Source organism: Styela clava, chromosome 4 (genome assembly GCF_964204865.1).
Source record: "Styela clava chromosome 4, kaStyClav1.hap1.2, whole genome shotgun sequence".
Lineage (NCBI taxonomy): Eukaryota > Metazoa > Chordata > Ascidiacea > Stolidobranchia > Styelidae > Styela > Styela clava.
In genome coordinates, this window is record NC_135253.1 from 1,990,515 (window position 1) to 2,015,638 (window position 25,124).

At 35.4% G+C, this 25,124-nt stretch overlaps 2 long non-coding RNA genes across 4 annotated transcripts; one reads left to right on the forward strand and one right to left on the reverse strand.

The window, feature by feature from the left end:
- Positions 1-1,844: 1,844 nt before the first annotated feature.
- Positions 1,845-12,477, reverse strand: LOC144422226 (uncharacterized). 3 transcript variants are annotated; one of them, XR_013475218.1, is made up of 4 exons: positions 12,344-12,477; positions 8,197-8,346; positions 6,266-6,358; positions 1,845-4,509 (listed from the first exon to the last, which is right to left on the reverse strand). It is a non-coding gene; the product is annotated as an uncharacterized LOC144422226 (long non-coding RNA). The 3 variants fall into 3 exon arrangements; XR_013475216.1 differs by having other exon boundaries at positions 1,845-4,556; XR_013475217.1 differs by lacking the exon at positions 1,845-4,509 and adding an exon at positions 5,198-5,252.
- An 8,319-nt stretch (positions 12,478-20,796) lies between these two features.
- LOC144422006 (uncharacterized) lies at positions 20,797-23,667 on the forward strand. The gene is made up of 3 exons (XR_013475091.1): positions 20,797-20,924; positions 21,523-21,655; positions 23,502-23,667. It is a non-coding gene; the product is annotated as an uncharacterized LOC144422006 (long non-coding RNA).
- Positions 23,668-25,124: the final 1,457 nt, after the last annotated feature.

Sequence of the window (25,124 nt, forward strand, 5' to 3'; positions counted from 1 at the left end):
CCAAACTTATTTTTGTTTGATCCTAGCCCAAGGGTCTAAGCCAAAACTTATTTCTGTTGGGTCTAGCCCAAACTTATTTATGTTTGATTCTAGCCCAAGGGTCTAAGCCAAAACTTATTTCTGTTGGGTCTAGCCCAAACTTATTTTTGTTTGATCCTAGCCCAAGGGTCTAAGCCAAAACTTATTTCTGTTGGGTCTAGCCCAAACTTATTTTTGTTTGATCCTAGCCCAAGGGTCTAAGCCAAAACTTATTTCTGTTGGGTCTAGCCCAAACTTATTTATGTTTGATTCTAGCCCAAGGGTCTAAGCCAAAACTTATTTCTGTTGGGTCTAGCCCAAACTTATTTTTGTTTGATCCTAGCCCAAGGGTCTAAGCCAAAACTTATTTCTGTTGGGTCTAGCCCAAACTTATTTTTGTTTGATCCTAGCCCAAGGGTCTAAGCCAAAATTTATTTATTTCGGGTCTAGCCCAAACTTATTTTTGTTTGATCCTAGCCCAAGGGTCTAAGCCAAAACTTATTGCTGTTGGGTCTAGCCCAAACTTATTTTTGTTTGATCCTAGCCCAAGGGTCTAAGCCAAAACTTATTTATGTTGGGTCTAGCCCAAACTTATTTTGTTTGATCCTAGCCCAAGGGTCTAAGCCAAAACTTATTGCTGTTGGGTCTAGCCCAAACTTATTTTTGTTTGATCCTAGCCCAAGAGTCTAAGCCAAAACTTATTGCTGTTGGGTCTAGCCCAAACTTATTTTTGTTTGATCCTAGCCCAAGGGTCTAAGCCAAAACTTATTGCTGTTGGGTCTAGCCCAAACTTATTTTTGTTTGATCCTAGCCCAAGGGTCTAAGCCAAAACTTATTGCTGTTGGGTCTAGCCCAAACTTATTTTTGTTTGATCCTAGCCCAAGGGTCTAAGCCAAAACTTATTGCTGTTGGATCTAGCCCAAACTTATTTTTGTTTGATCCTAGCCCAAGGGTCTAAGCCAAAACTTATTGCTGTTGGATCTAGCCCAAACTTATTTTGTTTGATCCTAGCCCAAGGGTCTAAGCCAAAACTTATTGCTGTTGGGTCTAGCCCAAACTTATTTTTGTTTGATCCTAGCCCAGGGTCTAAGCCAAAACTTATTTCTGTTGGGTCTAGCCCAAACTTTTTTGTTTGATCCTAGCCCAAGGGTCTAAGCCAAAACTTATTGCTGTTGGGTCTAGCCCAAACTTACTTTTGTTCGATCCTAGCCCAACTTATTTATGTTGATCCTAGCCGAAGGGTCTAAGCCAAAATTTATTTATTTCGGGTCTAGCCCAAACTTATTTTTGTTTGATCCTAGCCCAAGGGTCTAAGCCAAAACTTATTGCTGTTGGGTCTAGCCCAAACTTATTTTTGTTTGATCCTAGCCCAAGGGTCTAAGCCAAAACTTATTTATGTTGGGTCTAGCCCAAACTTATTTTGTTTGATCCTAGCCCAAGGGTCTAAGCCAAAACTTATTGCTGTTGGGTCTAGCCCAAACTTATTTTTGTTTGATCCTAGCCCAAGGGTCTAAGCCAAAACTCATTGCTGTTGGGTCTAGCCCAAACTTATTTTTGTTTGATCCTAGCCCAAGGGTCTAAGCCAAAACTTATTGCTGTTGGGTCTAGCCCAAACTTATTTTTGTTTGATCCTAGCCCAAGGGTCTAAGCCAAAACTTATTGCTGTTGGGTCTAGCCCAAACTTATTTTTGTTTGATCCTAGCCCAAGGGTCTAAGCCAAAACTTATTGCTGTTGGATCTAGCCCAAACTTATTTTTGTTTGATCCTAGCCCAAGGGTCTAAGCCAAAACTTATTGCTGTTGGGTCTAGCCCAGACTTATTTTTGTTTGATCCTAGCCCAAGGGTCTAAGCCAAAACTTATTGCTGTTGGGTCAAGCTTAAACTTATTTTTGTTTGATTCTAGCTCAAGGGTCTAAGCCCAAACTTATTTTTGTTTGATCCTAGCCCAAGGGTCTAAGCCAAAACATATTGCTGTTGGGTCAAGCTTAAACTTATTTTTGTTTGATTCTAGCCCAAGGGTCGAAGCCAAAACCTATTTCTGTATATAGTTAATTTTTCATACAGGTCAACTATAATCTAAGAAATGTGGAATGAGATTATGATAATTTCTCGTTCAAGTATCCTTGTGGCTACTGCAATATAGATTATTAGACGAGGAGAAAGGAAAGGCAGCTTAATATACAATAAACTAGTACTTGAAAATAATATGTAGGATATTCGTCACGACACAAAAGCAACTATAAAATGGGACATATTTCTCTACAAAACTAGAAATAGGTATAATTTGAGATAAATGGATGTGTTTTTAAAGCAGTTTTTTAATAATCAAGAACTTTTCTAAAAAAAAATTTATACTTCATCTCATTTAAACAGAGATATAAGCAGGTAAGGAAGTGCATTTCCCATTGAAAATGCACAAATTTGAACGGATATAAAAAAGAGAAACAAAAACACCTCAACCTCATAAGCAGTGAAATAAAAAAATTATAAAAAATGTCACATAGACAGAGGTGACGGAGTCGAGCAAATATACCCAAATTAAATCATTGGTCAAACCGCAGCTTCCGCAAACCCCTGCACATAATACAATACAATTGCAATAAATGAAACAATAAAAAAGAACCAAATTTAGTCCCGGCACAATACCCGATTTTTCACAGGAAGTATACCCAAAAATTTACTCTAAAATAAAAAAAAATGCCTACCGGTAACTACAAATCTATAACAGTATAAATCCCAGCTAAGACATATAACACGTAAATGACAAAAATCCCATCGGAGTTATAATCAATTGTACAAATATAAAAAATCATATATAAAATATTTAAAATCATAAAACAGTTACACGATAAGCTTATAAATAAAACAATATGAAATCACAATGGAAATAAATCAAGTGGCAGGACTACGCTACACCTGCCATAGCAACAAATGATTCCGTGGTCATATTTAACAGGTTATTCTGGTCCTCTTAGTACGAACCCCAGGGTTAAAATATGAATATCATTACATCCATAATGTCATTACTATCAACAATATTGTCATTCTCAAAGCCAAAATCAAGCAAATTAATACCATCTAAGATGATCAACATAAGTAATCCTATATTTTCCACTCCAGAGATGGCCAATACCGAATGGCGAATAGTTCACATTTTCAATACATTTGGAATTATTATTTTCGAATATGAAATATCGGATACATTCGAAAATAAATTCAAATAAAAGAAAGCATATTTTAGTGTATAAAGAAGTTTGCATACAATAAACAATGGAATAACTGTTATCTACAACCTGGCTATTCACCAGACATTTTATGTCCGCACATCGCCGTGATATTTTAGAGTAGTTTTGTTTTTCACATTGTAGTAGGTACGAAAATACAAATTAAAAATTAATTATAATCAGGCAGTTTAAAACTTTTCATGTTGATTGCCGTGGCATTCATTTTTCGTTATTTTACGCAACCATGAGATAAGTTGAACAAAATCAAAATAATACAGCGAGGCATTTTAGATGCTGGTATCTAAACATTTTGCGCAACAGAAAATCATCCTAGTGAAAAGTCTATACTATTATCTATCATTATCAAAATTATTTGCAGAAAAGAGAGAAAAAGTATGAATTATATTTCCCAATAATTCCGACTTGCGACAATTTATTGGGTATCGTAACACTTGTGGCATTACATACCGTAAGTTTAAATTTTTCGACGTCATCGAAATGAATGTGTAAATTAGAAGCCTTGCAGGGGAATAGCGGCTATGTCAATCACTCAATCGTGCAACAATATGAGGCGCACGTTCACACCGAAGATAACAAACAATCAAAGTGCCAGGTCTATTTCATCGTCAGTACAATACAAAGCGCAGAAAACTGTTCGAAGATTTCACTTAGGAGGCAAAACACCTCACTGACAGCTGAATGCGGCTATTATTCAGAAAGGTACTTGAATCGTTTTGGACAACCCTGTTTACCAGTATTATTAACATTCTTGATATAATAAACAAAATGTGAAAAAAAATATAACACTTTAAAGGGTCTCACCCAACCAGTTGACCAACCTATTCTTACATGGATAAAAAAATACCATACAAAATCCCCCACATTAAAAAACAAAGATTTGACAGTTACATTGAAGTTTCGTTTCTGCCAAACAGCAGATTTCCTGATTGATCCCTGGCAAATTCGAAGGGTTCAGATGGGGCATTATTGAACAGTTCAACAATTTCATCATGTAACGTTCATTCATACACAACTCATGGAGTTGTGATGATTTTCATGGATGATTTTCCTACAGGTGCAGACGATAAAACACCCAATATAGGACTCCATCAATGACTTTCATTATCTTTCAGCAGCTGCACAAAATTCAAACTTTCCTGGAACAGAACAGTAGATCTACAGATAAAGTAGGTTGATCCAAGGTTTTCTTCATAGTTAGAACTTTTGAAATATGACATCCTTCATCCGCCTTTCGCATTCATATAATCTGATGCCATAATAAAACAATCACCAGGTTAGACCAGTTTGCCCAATCTAAAAAAATATAAATCAAGTCATTACAAATTTGAACTGAATTATACGATTTACTGATCAAACTCTCTTCAAAAATACGATTCGGATCAGAGACAAACAACAGACAAAAACAAATTGTCATTAGGTTGAAAGCAAGAGCGCAAAAATGATAAACCTCATGAAAAAAAGTAAAATTTCAATTAAGTGGTTGAGTGAGTAGAGTAGTTGAAAAAACATCTATAAAATTTAAGTTTAGAGCAGTGGTTTTTCACCTTTTTGGTGGAGCGGGTCTATAGAAACATTGCTGATTGAAGCTTTTTTCCACTAGTGCTCTGATATGAGGCGAACTACAGCTCACTTGTCAGATATAGCAATAGTTCCTGGACCTTTTTTCACACGACCCAAATTTTTATACCATCTAAGACTACAAGTACTCCTGTATATTGACTGCAAGTGGATGTGGACGGTACACATTAGTCCAAAAATATATGACCGAGTACGGCAATGCATACGCGTATCCACAAAATATTTTATGGTGTTTTTCGTTGAAATACGATTTTACAGACTTTGGGCTTTTATTTTATGCAAATTACCTAATTATTATATTACTTAATTTTATTTCAGAATATATTGGTGAGCACAGTATACATGAGTAATGTGATGTTATGTGAACTCAGAAGTTTAAGGCTGATGACTATCAGTAACTGGCACCAAAGTCTGCAATATGTATCGAATATAAATTGTTTTGGTAAGGCATTAATGAAATAAGGCAATAAGGCGTCAATTTACAGACAGTTCGCCATGCTTTTATGGTCAAAACCATATTATTGTGTTTGTTATCACCTTAATATCACCACCAACATAATTTACCACAGTCATACTTTCAATCATGTTTAGGATACTTGATTGAAGTTGGTCAGTGCTGATAATAATGCTCATTTCTGTATAGATTCGGTACAATTGAGATATGTAAATAGAACTAGACAAAATGAAATATTTAAAATACATGATTTGTTGCTGGTAATAAAGACTTGCCAATTGTGGTAGCGTTGAAAAAATGCGGCATAGTGATATATCAGACTGATATTCATTCTTCGACTGAAGGAAACTATCAGTAGCGAATGCTGCATTTATGCAAGAAAACTGTAGATTGTAATCCAATGAGATTGGAACGTATTTTCTTTTATCACTCAAGCCCCTTATGAGATAAAACTTCATTTACATTCTTATTGAAAGTCAAACACTCCATTTTAGGAGAAAATCAACTTCGGCGTTTGCAAGTCTCCTTTAATTAGTAGTGCTTAAAATAATCAACTAAGTGCATTATACACGTGTCAGAAATTTTAAATTCCAACTCCCAACTCTAGAGAATTCAAAACCGGACACTGTTTAAAAATTTTAAGAATACGAGTCAACTACACAGCCCTATTGAATACTAGAGTCCAGAAATTTTGGGTCCAAGACAAATATTATCTGCAGTGTAAAAAATTTGGAGACTAAACTATATCATCAATATTAAATTCACACCAATTCAAACATAATTCTATGTTTAAGTGGCTTTTCATACAGAATCTTTTTTGAAGCAAGAGATGCAATGTATCCTAAACAACTTTCCAGCTTTATAAATGTTTGGATAGAAGAATAGTTTGGTCACAGAATTATCAGATAGACAGATATCAAACAGAGAGTATTACATAAATAATCAAACAAAGAAAAGTTATTTTAGTTACCTGTAATTCAATAAATGCTGTACTGTAATGTATTGCAAACAGAAATATTGCAATTACTGGATAGACAATCATGTCTGACTGAAGACGTTCTCACTAAAAATACGAAAAAATGAAGTTTTAAATAGGTTTTAAAAATCCAAAACGGAATCTTATATTGTACGAAAGTGATTCCCGTTTATAATAACATTTGTCACGATAAATCAATGTTTCCTAAAGCATTATTATTCATCCGTACACATTAAGAACTACAGGCAGTAATAAAATAATAACAATATCAACATTAAGATTAAGGTTACTAAGAGTTGCATATCTGACGATATTGGACATTTAACTGGTGTATAATTGTCAGTGGTTTCCAACCTGGGTGTCGCATTTTTTAAGGGGGTCGCGGGATAACATAATTTAATGTGCAACTTTTTTCTATAAAATCTCGATGAAAAAAATAAATTTGTATATAACGGGAAAAATTATAAACGAGAAACAATGGAAACCAATATTTGAGGCTTTGGGTTGACTAATTCCAAACTAAAGTCTCCCACTTCAGAACACTCTTACCAATGTGATATATTATCTGTTGACACTACAGCATGCATTTTAATTTTGACTATGAGTTTGTGGTTCAGTACCCTTTCATTGACTTCCCCATTTACCTATTTTGGAACCCGGCCTCTCTCTCTACGAATTCTATATTATTTATTGAATCTATAATGAGCCGCTTTCCAGTCCCATTTTTGTACAGTTTAGGTGATTTATCATAATAAACTGAATATTTGTGCTACACAATTCGAAGTGCTTACTATATATATAAAAAAGCAAATTTCCTCCCTTGGGCAGAATTCTTCCCCAATTGGGAAGCATTGCGATAGGTGTCTCATTTTACCACTTGTGCGTTGGAGTATTATTCGACAAGAAACTTAGCAGTCGCGGCAAAAAAATTTTGTAGACATGGCAGCGTCAAAAATTGAGTATGTTCCTCATTTTTTTTTTCAATTTCAAGTGTTGCGTGGAAATTGCGCAACTGTAAAGGCCCTCTCGTTCATCTTCTACTATCAAGTCAGGCAAACTTTCTATGAAATGAGTAACAAGAAAGTACAGAGTTATGCATTTTCATGAGCGTATTTTTAGCTACCACTCTGGTCAATTTTGACTCCCGTTATTTTCAGTTTTCAGTAAATCAGTTTGATAAATTAGGTACCGGTAGGTCTTGTAAATTGCCCTAATATCCGGAAATACTGTACTCATCAAATAGTACTGATAGTGCAATTTCTATTTTGGGGATAACAGGGTAATTCAATAAATGATAGTATTTGAATTGATTTGAGGATAACTATTTTGCAGAAAACAATAAAGCTTAACATCCTCTCTTTTGTATGGCATACTAATTTAAAATCAGCATATATTGTGAAAGGGTGCGGTAAGCTAAAAAACATGAGTTTTTTCCTGATATACCGCTGATATAAACAGTAAATAGGCAATTATAAAACTGGCAAAACAAAATGGTCTTCGAGGTGTAGTAGCAAATCTAATGTATATTTGATAATTTATAAGCAAGATACATATATTAATTTAGACTCTCGGATTTGAAAATAAACTTGCGGACCCTTGCCAACTGTATTGGCAGAATCTTTGAGTGCCACGGAGCTAATGTGGAGAACCATTGCTCTATTAATTATGCCGGCACCATAGGTTGTAGACCTCTGGTTCGAACCCATCCGCGTTTGAATTAAATTAGAACTTACTTTGGCTCTCAATTACAAATTTGTTGAATTGTCTATCAAATAATGACTGTGGATTCAATGCTTTTTCAGTTTCTTTCAGAAATTACAAATTCATGTCTTCACCAAAAGTTTGAAATTTTGACTCTTTACTCCAATATCAGTAAAATCATGTCACTCTCTAGAATCCTTCATCAAATACTAAATATAAATTACCTTCCCATCGCCATATCATCACACAAGGTATTTTGTAATGAACAAGTCAGATGTTCATAAAATGTTGAGTTGAGGTTATTATCATCCGATCATGGTCTTCTGTCTATCTGGGCTGCTAATCTTCTGTTAGAATGGCCCACTCTCTTTGTACTAAAAAATAGATCAACTGTGAGCATAAAATGTAGAAGGGTAATGAGATCTTGAGTAATAGTGAAGACTTTTTCAGCTAGTGCTCTGAAATGAAGCAATAACTACTGCCCACTTGTCATATATGACCGATACCAGCACCTAGGTATTGCATTATCGTGTCTTGCATTAATAAGACTCTAAAACATTGGTTCTCAAACCTTTAAAATCGCACCTCATTTATAAAATTCGTCAAGTCTTGTGTCAAACTCAAAAATAACAAGATAAGGGATTTAGGATTTACATATTTATCCCGGGGGAGAAGAAAGCCGATAAGACGGCTTATCCATATGACGAACCACGGCCTCTCGTCCGGTTACCATTCCAAGTCGGGTATGGGATGAGTCTTACTGTATTGTTTGTTTTCGGAAGCATGGACTTGGTGGTGGAGGAAGCCGTAACCGACCAGCGGTTACGTGAACCACCCAACGACGGCGAGGAGTCCAGCAATCCTCTCGCACATAACCATCCCCGCATGGGATTCGAACCCACGCAGAGTAGTTAGAGGTGCGGTGGCGAGCGTATTCCTAACGCTTAGCCCGTTGAGCCACGCCGCCGCGCCACATAACACATTGAAAATATGTGGATAGAACGTAAATATCGAAATCTAACAAATATATTCATTTTTAATTACCGTATATAATTGCATATAAGCCGAGTTACTTTTCATAAACTAATACCGCAAACCTAAACTGAACGATATTATCATCAATGGCGCCAGGCTAACAAATAACATCGGCCATAGATACTAAATAATATTTAAGAGCTATTTCATAGGCTGAAAATGCAAAGATTTCCCGGTATGCTCGGTCACTATTGATGAAAACAATGAATTACGACACAATTTGCTTCTAAATTTATTGTCGTGGTCACCCATGATATCTTGACTATGTTAAAAATACAAAAATAATTGTAAAATATTTTCAATCAAAAACATCCTCGATGTGTTGTAAGTACTTCAAGTCGGCGCTCATTTAAATCCTCTCATGTCGACAGTAATTTAGTCGTGCCGTAAAGGGCTGTCTTCGAGTACGATTAAACATAAAAATCGAAAAATGTTCTCAATCAAAATGTGTGTGCAATATGCCCTATTAATATAAACACTGAAAACGATACTAGAAGATAGCGAATAGCAATATTTGAATATTAAATTTGAATTGAACATCATCGACTGTAATAGTTGCTTACAGCATGTTACGTTTTGGAGAGTCGGCTTATACGCAAATTTTTATAAATTTACTATTTTAATAAAGTCATTTTTAGAAGGTCGGCTTATACGCGAGATTGGCTCATAAGTGAGGCTATACAGTAGATGCACTCCAACTAACCTCTAGCGGGGCACACCCAACTGTTTAAGAACCACTGCTTTTAAATACCATAGCAATCTACGGACATAATATGTGTGGTAAACTGCCCGATTATAATTAATTTTTCATGCATATTTTTGCCATTCTGCGAAGTTATTATTTATTAATAAGCTACAAAGATCCGTGAAGAATCCCAAGAAATGTTTTTCATTCAATTAAGTATGATAATAATTGATTGAATATACTTAATAACATTGGTTAGCTTAATAATATGTCCATCATAGTTAGGGATGGGCAATTCAGAATACCGAATCCGGAGGATTAGAATTTAGCAGGATCTGACAATAGGTTGCGGTTTCTGCCTCTTCATCACCACGCGTCAATTTTTTTATTTCAGGTTTCTAATTTAATATTCAAATATGAGCGTTTTCTCCCACATGGAAATCTCACTGGTTTAATATTACTTGCATACCTTTGCGAAAAAAAAAAACTGTGAAATCAGCAAACATGGTAATCTCAAGTGGCATATTCAGAACAGCAGCGACTTAGTGGTGATATTCTGATAACGTGATTGCAGCAATCTTTATTAATATTTTATAGAAATGCCTTGCTTTATTTTACATTATATTATGACCTGTGAGTTTTCCCAAAAAATGATGTAAACCAAAAGCCAGGCGGTAAATGTTAAAATATTATTTGCGATTAGTTTAGAACAAATATTAAATATTATTATTACTTTTAGGACACCAATTTCCAAGATACAAATTCCAAAGTTGTATAGCAAAACATGGCAATCTGTCAAATTCATTCTTCACTAAATAAATATAATTTATACCTTTTCTTGCTTCGTGGCAAATAATTTTGATAATGATAGTTAAAAGTATCGAATTTTACTAGGATGATTTTCTGTTGCGCAAAATATTCAAATCCGTGAACAATACCAGCATTCAAAATGCCTTACCATATTAATTTGATTTTGTTTAACGTAACCCATGGCTGAGTCTGCATATAAAAAAATAAAATCATTTGGCCTACTAGCATACTTTATTAAAATACCACGGATATAAAATGTGTGGGCAATCTGCGGACATAAAATGTCTGGTAAATAGCCAGGTTGTGGATAACAATTATTCCATTGATTTTAAAAACAATTTCAAAATGAAAATATTGCAACGAATATGGTTCTCTTTCTGTTTCACAGTTAATAAATTAAAAATTACGCCAAATTTGGCATTTGAAACTTTTGACATAAATCCTGATTTTATCTAGTGAACTAAATTTGATAAAATTTGTAGGCTATTTGTGATTGCACAACACAATAGTTTTAAAATGAAGTAATTTCTTGGCTTAAATATAAGCAGAAGAAGGTAATTTCTGCCTATTATTAAAACCAATAACCTAACTGACAAAAAGTCTCGCGAAGATGTTTTAGAAGATTCAGCTTGTTTAAAAGTTCCGCTCAAATTCAATTCTCACAAGAAATTGGGCAATTTATGTCTTCATGTCCTTGAGTAAGATTAGACTAGGGCCTATAGTTAGACCAACCATACATCCCGGTTTAAACGTCTGTCCCGGTGTCCTGTCCCGGTTAGCAAAATGTCCCGGAATTTTACTTTAGTGAAATTTTCAAAATTAACTCCGACCTTATGCAAAATTATGAATAATTCCGTCCCAAAAGGCATAACTTTAACTTGAGGCTTATATCTTAATTTTTTAGCTTATTAGGTTGAGTAAAATATCGCGCATAGCTTGAGAAATCCTTTGGCTAGGGAATAATGAGTGACGTTCATTTCGTCATTATTCTATTGACTCCAATCAAACTACAGCAATTGCTGCATCAGAAGCCTTATTATGCTTGGAGTTGGAGAAGGCATAATAACTTTCATTTGGTTTTGTTTGAGTCATATTATGCTGAAAGTAATCTAGAACTTGAGATTATGTAGTGTAATGCAATATTAAAGCTTATAGATATAAATATGGAATAAAAATTTGCAAAGCTCAGGCCGCCGGCCTTTCGTCCAGTTATTTCATTCATAGTTTTGAGTTTGTCCCGGATTATGCCCAAGAAATTATGGTAAGTCTACCTATAGTGCTAGTATCGGTACATCGGGTCTGGTATAGTTTAGTACCACATGTACTTCTAGTTGACCTGGCTCAACAATTTTTTCATATGTCAATCCTAACCCCCACCTGACTACGTCACCGAAAAATTACGTCATTTCGACGTCACAGTGGCGTAATAAGGCCCACCGAAGTATGCGGATGGTCGTCCAAAACGCGCAGACGATCACCCGAAATCGAGCAAGCAATTTCTCCCGTTTTCTTGTCACAACGATCACGATAGGAGAGAGATCGCCGGCTTTAACAAGTTCGTTATCGGCGGCGCAGATGACATTTCGGGCGATCGTAATTATACTTTGGCAATCCCTATGACGTGATGGTGACGTCGTAGTGACGTACGGTAATTTTTGGATGGCATACCGGTAGTCAGGTGGGGGTTAGAAATAGCATATGCAAAATTCGTTATACTACGCCCACCGGAAGTACTTGTGGTACTAAACTATACTAGACCCGGTACATATTGGAGGTATTTGTAGACCATTAGCTTGTCTTCGCTGGTATCAGCTTGATATTAGGCCATTCGGTTGACTAACCTGGCTCAAGGAATCCATATTTCCAGTCTCGACGTCGCCTACAATTATTTTCCCATTTGTTTCTTCTGCCGACATACCGTATGTTGATAGCTTCAATCGTTGCACTGTTTTGCCATTCCCGAGCCGAGCGACCCCGCAGGCGACATTGATCGAAAATGGCGCCAATTTACATCGTTGCGCAATCTAGGTATAGAAGACTTGCACGGGTCACGTGACTTTGTTTACTGACGGCAAAAAAACAAAAACGTCCATTTGGCTCCTGTCAGTTGCAAGTCGGATTATACGTTTCCGTTTTGTTTGGCTGTTGAAAATGGTTATATCGTATTGTTCCGTTGGCTGTACGTATAGTATAGACAACGAAATGGATCTTCAGTTATATTCCACTGTTTTGAAAAGATCCGGAACGTCGCGCAATGTAGATATCATCTATTGGCAGGACTGCTTGGTGTCAAGTTCAGAAGTCATCTCGATTGTGTTTCACTGTTTGCGGACAGCACTTCGGTGATGGTGAGTGATAATTAGGGTTGGATTATCCGGATAGCGGTTAACCGGATAACCGATTAACCAAGAGGTATTTTGCTATCTGATAACCGGATATTATTGTAACGGTTAACCGGATAATAGAGCAGTATAAATAATGCATATGCGCATTAGTGATTTTTATATTTTTTGTTGAGTGGCCAATGACATCTCTCAGAGCATATAATATTCACTTATATCCACACCACTCTGCATATTTTAGTCATCCGTGTAATGCTGGAGTGAACTTGACTATAGTATTACATCACAAAACACGCAGAAAAATGTGATTATTGCGTATTTGCGGTATAGAAGAGCCCGACTTACCTTAAAATAAAAGCATATCTACTCTAGATATGAAAATAAATGGTAAGCTGCACGAACAAATCCAATTTCCTATTTTTGCTATCTTGAAAATTCATCAAATTTGAGCTATTATTGCAATTCCAATGAGTATAATTTATTTAGTACAATAAATGCAGATATTATTCGCTTATAGTTATATATCAACATTTTCGGGAGAAAAGTCGGGTTCAGTTTCGTCGGTATATAACGCCGATAATTGTTTTATTTCGCCCGGAACTGAAATGGCCGCAGTATGTTATCTATCGTCGTATCTATCTATCGTTAAGAGAGTAGATCTGAAACACACATTTTTGACTGACAATAAGGAATTGAATGCTAACGAAAATACCACGACTCTTGATTTATGAGCCAGTGATAGATAAAACAAGACTCTATTTTAGGCGCTGTTGAATCGCCAAAATTTCGTAATAATCGTATTTACTGAATTTACAACAAGGGTAACTTTTCACGGGATGTAACTTCTTTTCAAATTAAAACTGGCATAATGCCGATGTTAATTTCCCAAATAATAACGCGATGCGGAAGAAAACGATCGGCGATGATAACACAATTAGCCTGTAAAATTCAACCGCCTTTATTAGTGACGTTTTGGAAAATTTCAAAATGAGGAGGAAAGGCTGTTATTACATTTATGGTTTTCATGGAACTTTCACAAACAAATTTGTTTGCAAAATGGTCTATAATATTTCAGAAAAGTTTAATGTGACAGACTCTATATCGTGTCATGTTTTTCGTTTACTCATTTAGGGTGGTAAGTAAAGTTGTTCAAAAACTGGCGCAGCATTGTTTTGGCTCTGTTAATTTAGTTTAAAAGGTATTCGAATGGAAATAGATTTAAAGTTGTGGCCTAATTAGTACAAACGTGAGAATATTTACAGTGACATGTTAAATGAGTGAAGTTTTCAAATTAGAAGAAATTTCTGACCACTTCGGTTTTTTCATAATCATCAATTTGCTTTGTTATTAAAATTTTTGTTCAAATGACTTATATTTTCCTATACACTTCACGGAATTTGTTCCCCCTATATTCTATTTTTTGGATACTTCTCTCACCGAAATAAAATGTTCGAAATGCACGATTTTTTGTGTTCATGATTTCATTTATATGTATGCTCTTGTGGTATATATTAACAAAGTTTATTTCGTCGTGCAAGAAATCACCAAATATTATAGAAAACAAAATACTATACATGACAATATTAAATTTCATTGCAATTGATAGGAAGGTGCGGATGATCAGAAATGATCATTGTGAGTCTGCGACACTAAAATTTAGTACGAGTCAAAATTTAAAGAAAAGAGGCTCTAGACACAAAAAGAAACTTTTAAAAAACTTTACAATAAAGTAGAAATAATATAAATCTTTACACATTATTTGAATAGGCAAAATAACTTAGCAGTTGGGGGAAAAAAAATTAGGACACAATATTTTCAAAAAATGTTTCATTTTATTATTCCGCTGTACATCGGTACGACTACTGAGCTTAAATTATTATTTATTGACACATGCAATATTAAAATGCACAATAATTCATATTCAAGAAAAATAATACATATGTGAGTATTTACAACAGAACTGTGTGGTGGCATTCGTTCAATTCACCGCGAAAATCCTGCGAAATCGGTTCTCTAAAATCAGCAGTAACTATCCGGTTAACCGTATATTTAAAATACGGAATACCCGGATATATCCGTTATCCGGATAGTGAAAATTATAGGTATCCGAACTAACCCTGGCGATAATAGGATAAAAAAATTTTGGCTCGCCAAAAGGGAGAACCGGAAGAATCGTGAAAAAACAAAACAGCAATGCTCAATAATGTGAGGACAAACATTAAAACGAAGTGTTATCAAATCTTTCACAGTAACGGTAATCTCATTTAATATAAAAAACTCCCGATTTCGCTGACCGCCAGATCGCCTAAATGTGATCGCCGAACCACCATGCTACGATGCGCAATTTTTTAATTTTGATGACGTCATCATATATAACTTTGAAGTGAAAAACAAATCTCGTAGGGCCTACATAAATGTTTGAAAACACTCTTTAATCATTGAAAATTTCAGAGCAAATGATTATGTATTTAAAGAGAAAAGCTATTGAAAAAAGTTGGAGATGGAGATTGCAAAATCATTTCTATACTTTTCCTCAGCGCCTCGTCGCCAATGATCGCACAGTAGTTTTCAAATTTGTCAAACAGAACGTGCAGTTCTGCAATAAATTTAAAAAAAATTAAACATCGATATCCACCAGAGCGCAAGACTTGATACACGCGTGATTAAAAGAACCGACATTTGTATGTGGAATGCCGAAATAATCACGCAATAATCGTGAAACATACTTTAGCGGAAGTGGTTCCCAAACATTTTAGAGTTGGGACCCACTATTTATTACCAAAGCTTATGGCGACCCACTTAACTTTAATTTAATTTTAATTTAACAGAACACAGCAATGGCTAATCATCGCAAAACTACCGTGTTTCCTCGAAATGAAGACCTGGCCTGAAAATGAGATAATAATTTGAAATTTTTAAAATGATTTCAGAATGACCCTACCCTTAATATAAATTTAAAATGTGTGGAAGAAGAAAGGTTTATCAACCTGAAGTAAGGTGAAGATCACACCACTATTAAAGATGGTGTGATATCACAATTAAGATATTTGTCACTTGATTTTTGTATAGAAAATACAAATAGAAACTATGGATGTCGGTTTTTATATAATATTTAGTAAAAAATCTTGTGATTTACTACAATGTAATTTTATTTTTGATAAATGAACACAAAAGACCTATTCCAAAAAAAACCATAGTGTTATTCTTCAAAAGAAATAAATCTATATCCTGTCTAAATTTCGGGGAAACACGGTAAGAAGTGCTGTACAGTGTACAAAACTGCTACGCGTAAAAAAGCCACATGGTCATTCTTTGTGTAGCAAATTTTTGTTCCTTTGAGAAGATCGTAAAAAAGCACCAATCACAGATTCGAATTTAAATTCAATTTAATTTATTTTGTTTTTTTGAAGATTTACGTATTCGAGTCGCCACCGATCCTAATAACCAGTATAATTACCCAAAGCTCTCTACATCTTTTCACGACCAACTAAGATTCCTTTTGCGACCCACCAGTGGTTCGCGACCCATAGTTTGGGAACCGCTAAAGTTTAGCCTATATAAAATACGGTCCTAAAGTCAAACATTTAAAAATGTTGGCTTATGAACTCATTTAAGTGCGGGCTGAACGCGGTCCGTGCATGGGGCGTTGGTTGGACAGCCCAAACTATGTTTTTTATTCCTCTTCGTTTTCTTTTAGATATATTCTATATGCGGTTATAATTTCGCATTTTTTAGCGTTTTAACGTCATAATGATTCTAACAAAACATATGAATTGTGTTCTTTTATTCAGATAACAAGCGATTCACGCTCATTTACAAACATTCCGTAAAATGTGGAGCAGGAGAAATTGACACGAAACTCAAATACCTTTAGTTTAGAGAGAAGAAAACCAGAAATTAAAAGGTTAATGGAAGATGTGAGTTTAGCTTTCTGTGTAGACTTTCGTAAGGGTGATGAAGGAAGCTTTTGATCCTTCTCTAGAAACATTAGTAATGTTTCATTTCATTTGGAATACTTGAACACTTGCTCATTCTTCTGTTTTGCACGTTAGTATATTCTTCAGATTCAATATTCTAGAAATGTTTCCGACCATTCAAAAGAAAAAGAAAAATTTACATTCGTAGCTGATTATTATTAGTTGGAGATCTTTGACAACGCGCCACAATAAACAACAAGTTCTGTCACGAAGTTAACGATTCGTTTCTGAATCAGTTACCAGTGTTTGATATTAGAGAGCAAAGTGCATATTGCCTGTGCCTTAATGAAATTCATCTTAGAATCGGTGTAGTTTGTTCAGAACAGTCAACACGATGGAACTTGGATTAGAATCAGGAACATGGCATCTGCTGAAAACAATGAACAAAAACTAAATATTCCATACGGCAAGACAATTTTGCAATATCATAATATCACAACTCTCTAACTTTTAAATCAATCAGCACGATATAGATTAAAAACATACAAAATTTAACAGTATATATATACCCAATGTTTCGACTTTCTAAGTAACACAATCAAATGAAATATTCTCTAAAGCAGGGTCGGCCAACCTTTTTCGTCAAAGGGCCACATGTAGTTCCATGGTAGTTATGTTCTGGTTTTGCTACACAAACTACAGGTTAATGAACAAACAAACAATACCCTCACACCAAATTTTCACAATTATTAGAATAATGAAACTGTTGTTTCCCAACCATTGATGGGGCGCCATCAGTGGTTATTCCCGAAAGTTTCGCCAAAGGCAAGCGAAGATGCTTGATCATTTTTATCATAGCTTTCAACAAATCAATGCCTCCAGTCGTGGCTTAATAGGGACAATGACTGCGAGCTCTTTGGTAATTTAAAATCATCATTAACTCCCCGCAAGAAGATCGCCAATTTGTCAACTGAGCAGGAAACTTGATGTCAGTGCTATTGCCAAGCGCCAGGGAATACGATGAAAATTTTCCCGCTTTTGCAATTAAAGTTTCCGCTATAGATTTCCCAGGCTCTTCAACACGACGAGTTATGGTCTGTCTTGACAGGCTATTTTTGCAAAAACCTCTTTTATTTCTGGACGTAAAACATTGACAACCCAAAAAATACATAATATACATTCCTTAGATTGTTTTGCCATATCATCATATAGAGTAGTAAAAGACCAAGAGTGTAAGCGACTATGGCACCTTTATGTATCGATATCTCCTCCCAGTTGGTTTCGATTCAAAATGACACTCATGGCACGTTTGAAAGGGCTGGCAGAGCGCATTTTAGAAAAATAAAAAAATCGTTTGTATCACATCTTCACTCAATATTTTTTATTCAATTCTGGAAAATACAGCGCGGGCCATTCTAAATGCTACCGCGGGCCACGGGTTGGACGACCCTTCTCTAAAGTAACTAAAATCCAATTTTTATGACTATAATATTAAAGCAGTAGTCATTGTGCTAATTTGACAGTAATACTGCCACAGACTATATTTATATTACACTTGAGAACCTCAATTCTTATTGTTATTTCCAACAGATACATAACGAGTACTACCAACAATACAGAACCTGTAAACACTGATTCACACCGAATACTGAGCTAGACTGAGACAAGACATCCAACCATTGCGCTTCCAATTTACTGATTATCTTAATAAATCGAGAGACTCACAAATTACCATTGTGTAGTACGTCTGACGCGCCTTCGTTGTTTACCTAAAAACGTCAAAATTTGCCCTGGCCAACATTCCGATGGAACAGTAACAGCCTATAATTTATAGGGTAAATCAGGGTGGACCAAACCGCGGCCCGAGCACGCATTTCCTGCGCCCCGCAGAAAAATTTCAGCGTGTACTAAACCATTGGTAGATATGAGGAAAGATACCAAAAATACCACGATATTTCTTAAGAAGCAAATGGGTAAACTCGCATTGTTTTATCACTTTTGTGTTTTCTCCTACTGCGGCCCGTAAGACATCGTCAAAAAATTTTCGCGTCCCGGCAACTTTGGACCACCCTAGGGTAGATCTTATATAACGAATTCTGCAATTAGTAGAAACAAAAATGAATGAAGCCTCGATAAAACATGTAGGGAAATCGATTTTCAATACGATTCCAGGAAATCTGTGGATTCCACACTAATAAAAATTTAGATTCAAAGCTCGCTCTATCCCAATCGCTAAGACAAGTAGTAATTTCACAACGTATTCATATATAACAGAGTTGGTTTAGGATTAAATGTAATTACTTTAAGCCACATAACATGTATTTGGAAGATTGCCAATCATATCTCCCTGTCCCTTATTTTTTCTTTTATAGTGCGAGAAAATTCCATTTGTACAGGCATTCAGTGAACGAGAGTAAACTTTTTTCCTATCCTAGGTAACTATCGGGACACGCGAAAGACCACTCATTTAACCTTATTTCTTGACACGTGTGGATACCAAGAGATAACCACAAAAGACTTCTAAGAGAATGATAACAGCAACAAAATATGTGGATAATAAAATATGTAAATTTAGCGTTCTTTGACTTGTCAAATAATGGCACTATGATCTTAAAACCTCCCTTTCACACTAAAATCATAAAATCAAACATTTCGTACAGTACATACCGGCCCCGGTAATTTTATGAACTGTTTTTTGGATAACATAGGGAAATGATTTTCAAAAAAAAAAGAAATGTTTGCTCAACTTCCAAAAACAATTGATGAAATAAATACAGTAACAAAACCAATGAAGATAAGCAAATTGCCAATGCAAGAAGTTAAAAAAAGGATAGAACCAAAAACTAGCCCCCACTCAAATATAATTCGAATTATACACCTAATATTCCCATAGTGAGAATGTATGTGTGACTGTGTATGTGTAGTGTGGATGCTATTTATGTAGTGTGTATTTTTTGCGTAAATGTACTCAAAAAGCGTAGACAGAGCTTCATTATGTCGCGCATATAAGTAGAATTGGATATGCACACTTTCACTTTTCACTCCTTGATCATCAGGGTGACAAGATCTCCAGCTTCAAAGTTGCGTTGAATCTTCAGTCGGCACTGTAATTGGGGAAGATATTCGTTTGTCAAGCGATGACAAAATAAATCATGTAATCACTGAACATGTCTGTATTCCTCTTCTGTATTCATGTGCTCGAAGAACAAATCAGGTGGCAAAGACGGTTCTAATCTATTTATCAAAATTGAGTTTGGAGAAAAGGGCATTCAAGTCTTTCGGATCGTCGCACGGTGGTGTGAGTGGACTTTATTTTTTGACGCGTGTGGATTCCAAGAAATTCCTTCAACGAGAATGATAATAGCAACAAAATGTGGGGATAATAAATAATGTGAGTTCAGCTTTCTGTGACTTCTCAAATACTGGCTATGTGAAATTCAAATCTTCCTTTCGTATTAGCCGATTCTTCAGGACTCTAGCAAATGCAATATTTGTGCATACTCTACATCTTTCTATCTGCTTCTACCTAGTTACTTCTCAGTGGTGTCGATTTGAAACCGGAAAAGTCACAACCGTTGGTTACAGGGAAATTAATGAGTAAACCAGCGTTATGTTGCTTTAGTCAAATGTAAGTTGTATGTTCTTGAAGTTGTGGGCAACAGTTATAAATATACCACTGCCTATTTCGAGTTTACAGCTATCATCAGTTTTGTGCGAATCGGTTCTATTACAATATTTCCAGGATGTAAATTATTTATTTCTGCATGTTGCAATTTTAAGATTGGGAAAAGTGACAATAGCACAGCAACTAAACGCCAGTTCTTTTTTAATGAGCAATTCGAGAGTCCTGCTGCACGCTTACACAAATGTATTTCTGTAACCTTTTGTCTGACCAAAGTCAGACAAGCAGTTTACAACAATCAACTTTTTTATTATTCTGGGCTAGGCTTTTATTAGTTTTAAAATGCATCCTCATTCTATTTTATGACGTCATAATGAATGTTACAAAGCATTCAAATTTTGTTCTTTTAATTCAGATAAAAGCGATACAGGCAACGTCCGCACATTTACCCACATTACTTGAAAATTATGGAGGATAAAAATCAACTCAAATATCTTCAGAGAAGAGGAGATTGGCAGAAATCAAAGGGTTAACAGATGATGTAAGTTTAGCTTTCTGCTTAGATTGTTTTGTAAATTTTGTAACAGTATTTCATTTCATTTAGAATAACTGAATATTTGAACACATGCTCAAAACATCTGTTCGTGGAACAGCTATCGCTGTTCTTGGTTGATTCTATGCTATATTGCTTCCATGACTACCTTGCCTGATGCGAGTAGCTCAGATTATCTATTAACCATTCTCAGTTTTTTAGCAGTGTTTCTTAATACGGGTTCGATCGAACCTCATGGGTTCTGTAGGGCTGTTTAATTGGGTCGACGAAGGTGTTGGTTTGAAACATTTGTATTTCATGGACTTCTTTCTATTCTACCTATATCAAAGTTAGACCTTTATCTCAGGTATCGCTGCTTGATAACCAGCATTGTTTTTTTCGCGTCACCCTCCACCATGAAATTCCTTTTTTGTGTTTTTTTCCTAGTTTTGTTTGCATTAATTATATGTTCATTTTGGTCAAAAATGAACTTCTGACTGGCTGACTGATGGAGTACTTGTGTTACAATGTTTTGTAAACATACCTACAGTTTTCTGCAGATATTGCAACTTATAAAATAGCTTAACTATTTGCTGTTATTCAACAGTAATGCAACGACGTCATACTGTATCAATTGAAGACTTTTGCATCCTTTCGAGCTTTCTACAAAATTAACTTTAACCGTTCAATCCAAGAAGCAGTTGACGCGTGGATTGTTCACCTGGAACAAAACTAGTCTGGTAAATTTTTTGATAATGTACACAGTTGTCTTGACGACGACGGTTCACATATGCTTCGGCTATTCGCGTCCTTGACGGGGTAGCAAACGACATGTCGACGGCCTAGGTACGATGGTAAGTAATTATGTAGTTGCAATGAGTAAATGTGGCAAAGATTCAGGAATTCAGTAGCCGCAAAATATCCGATTTTAAGTCATACTTTCAAGCATCCACAAAAACGTAGTTGCTTCTGCAATTGTTTACATTCTTTAAATGTACATGTCCAATGACGTAAAAAGAAGATTTTCACTAGAATTAAGTTTATGTTTCAATTGTCTCGAACTTGGACAGTTTGCCTTTTGGTGTAAATTTTATAACATGTGTCGCGCTTGTTCGGGTAAGCATTATTCAGTGATCCATGGCCTGAGGATCTTTACAAGAAGATCAAATGCTAACAACCATCGCAATGTCTCTACTCGTGAAACAGCGTTGTCAATGCAAATGTTTCAGACGTGGTGTCCAATTTCAGCCTTTGCCAGTTGTAGTAAAAGGTCTGTGGGCTTTTCTGAATACTTTATCGCTGTGCTAGACTTTGCTATTCAAATCTCAATTATATATACATCATCAATCGAAACGAAGACTTGGTCTAATAAAAATAAATCGTACCTGTGTTACCATTGACACTTTATGTAACAAAGGCGTTTCACAAATAGCAGAGTTAGTAAAATTGTAGGTGGAATCTGGTTATGAAGAATATTGGCATTAAACAACGTGTTTGCGATGGAGTCACGCATACAACATTCAGCTAGAATGTTTAAAAGAGATCAATATATGCCTCGCCTCACTTGCAGGATATTCCGTTGGCCGATATTGAAGCGAATCAAGCTATGATTTTAATCGCGGTATAAAATCCCATAGCGCACCCATCGCAACATGAACCAATACGAATTGAAATTTCTCATGGTTGGACTTGATCGGAAATTTGCGTACAAGTATTGACAATAAGACAATTTCAAATTTCATGCATTGTGGTTTATGTGACCATTATAGTCACGTCGTTCAATTTACCGTGTAGCGAGTCGTTTAATAATATATTTAATATATTATTTTCCACGAACAGTAAAATTAAATTATTTTACCGTCCTGATGAATTTGGTTTTATGGGGATGAAAGGAAATTGCGAAAAGTCACTAAACGAACACGCAGCTCGAATAAGATTCCAAAGTCTAACAAAACAACTTAAAACAAACAACGATTTAATATATAATCGCGTCAAGGTGCTTTTTCAATTGCAGAAAAGACCGACAGCTCTAAACGTCAATATAAAAGCCATGCTTCATATATTCGATTTTTGGAAGATTATATTAATTCTGCAATTTTTACCTGTTCAAATAATGATTCTTCTTGGAAACAGCCATGTGCGTATAAATCACTGCTCCGTTCTTTCATCGCACAGTAGTTTTCGAATTTGTCAAACAGAATGTGCAGTTCTGCAATAAATTGAAAAAAAAAACTGACATCGATATTCAACAGAGCGCAAGACTTACTATACGCGTGATTGAAAGAAACGACATTTGGATGTCACGCCATAGTACGAAACATAGTTTAGCCATATATAAAATACGGTACTAAAATTTAAACCTTAAAAAATGTTTGCTCATGGACTCATTGCTTATGAACACGGCCCGCGGGTTGGGCAGCCCTAAACTTATCTGTTTTTTATTCAACTTCGTTTTCTTTTAGACATATATTCTTTATGCGGTCATAATTTTGCCATTTTCAGCGTCTTTAACCACCTTCAACTGCTAAGATATAAATTTTGCATGATGATTACAACAAAACCTATGAATTGTGTTCTTTTATTTAGATAACAAGCGATTCAGGCCAAGAACGCTCATTTGGAAATATTTCTTATATATGTGGAGCGTGAAAAATCGACTCAAAACTAAAATACCTTTAGCGAGAAGAAAACCAGAAATCAAAAGTTTAATGAAAGATGTGAGTTTAGCTTTCAGTGTATATGGTTTTGTAACTTTCGGAAGGATGATGAAGGAAGCTTTTGATCTTTCTCTAGAAACATTAGTAATGTTTCATTTAATTTTGAATACTTGAACACATGCTCATTCTTCTGGTTTTCACGTTAGGATATTTTTCAAATGCAATATTTTAGAAAGGTTTCCGAGAAGAAGAAAAATTTACATTTGTAGCTAATTATTAGTGGTTAGAGATCTTCGACAACGCGCCCCCAATAAACAAGTCCTGTCACGAACTAAACGATTTGTTTCTGAACCAGTTACTAGTGTTTGATATTAGAGAGCAAGGGGTTCCAGCATATTATCTGTGCCTTAAAGTGCTATGTCCCAATGAAATTCAACTAAGAATCTGTGTAGTTTGTTCAAAACAAAAACAGTCAACACGGTGGAACTTGGAATAGAATCAGGAACATGGCATCGGCTGAAAACAATAAACGAAAACTCAATATTTCATACGGATAGACAACTCAATATATTCTCTATATACACAACTCTCTATATTTCAAATCCATCAGCACGATAAAGATTAAACACATACAAAACCTAATTTAGTATAAACATACGTTACGTCCTGGCTCTACAAGTAACACAACCAAACGAAATATGCTCTGATGTAAATATAATTCAAGTTTTATGACAAAAATATTAAAGCAGTAGTTACTATGTTAGTTTAACTGTAATACTGCCCTGAATTATATTTGTCTTACACTTGAAAACCTCAGTTCTTACAAGAATTTGTAAATTTACAAATTGGTATTTCCAACAGATACATAACGAGTACTACCAACAATACAGAACCTGTAAACACTGATTCACACCGAATACTGAGGTAGACTGAGACAAGATATTCAACTATTGCGCTTCCAATTTACCAATTATCCTAATTATTCAACAAACTCAAATCATACCATTGTGTGGTGCGTCAGACGCGCCTTCGCAGTTTACGTAAAAATATCAATATTTACCCTGGCCAACATTCGGATGGAACAGTAACAACCTATGATGATTTAAGAATGCATGTTAGTAGGGATTTCAGGATAGGGTTACATGAATATGATTAAGTACTGCTTGTACCGAGCTTTATAGGGTAGATCAGGGTGGTCCGAACCGCGGCCATAGCACACATTCCTTGCGCCCGTAGAACAATTTTAGCGTGTACTCAACCATTGTTAGATAAGTGTATTTATTGGCAGAATATTTCTGAGTTATTTCAACAACTATTAAACAACTATTCCAACTGTGATTGGCCTTTTTCCTAATCCCGATGTCGGGATTGATATTTGATAAAATCACGGAATTTCAATGTTGTATCTATAAACGTCAAGACTCTACCAGGATGGAAATAACTTCCCGTGGTCGGTACGAGGAGAATAAATTGTCTTGTGCAGACATGACCAAGCTGATGAGATGAATCGCGCTTCCATCCAAACTTCGTACATGAAGCTCGCCTTAAGTAA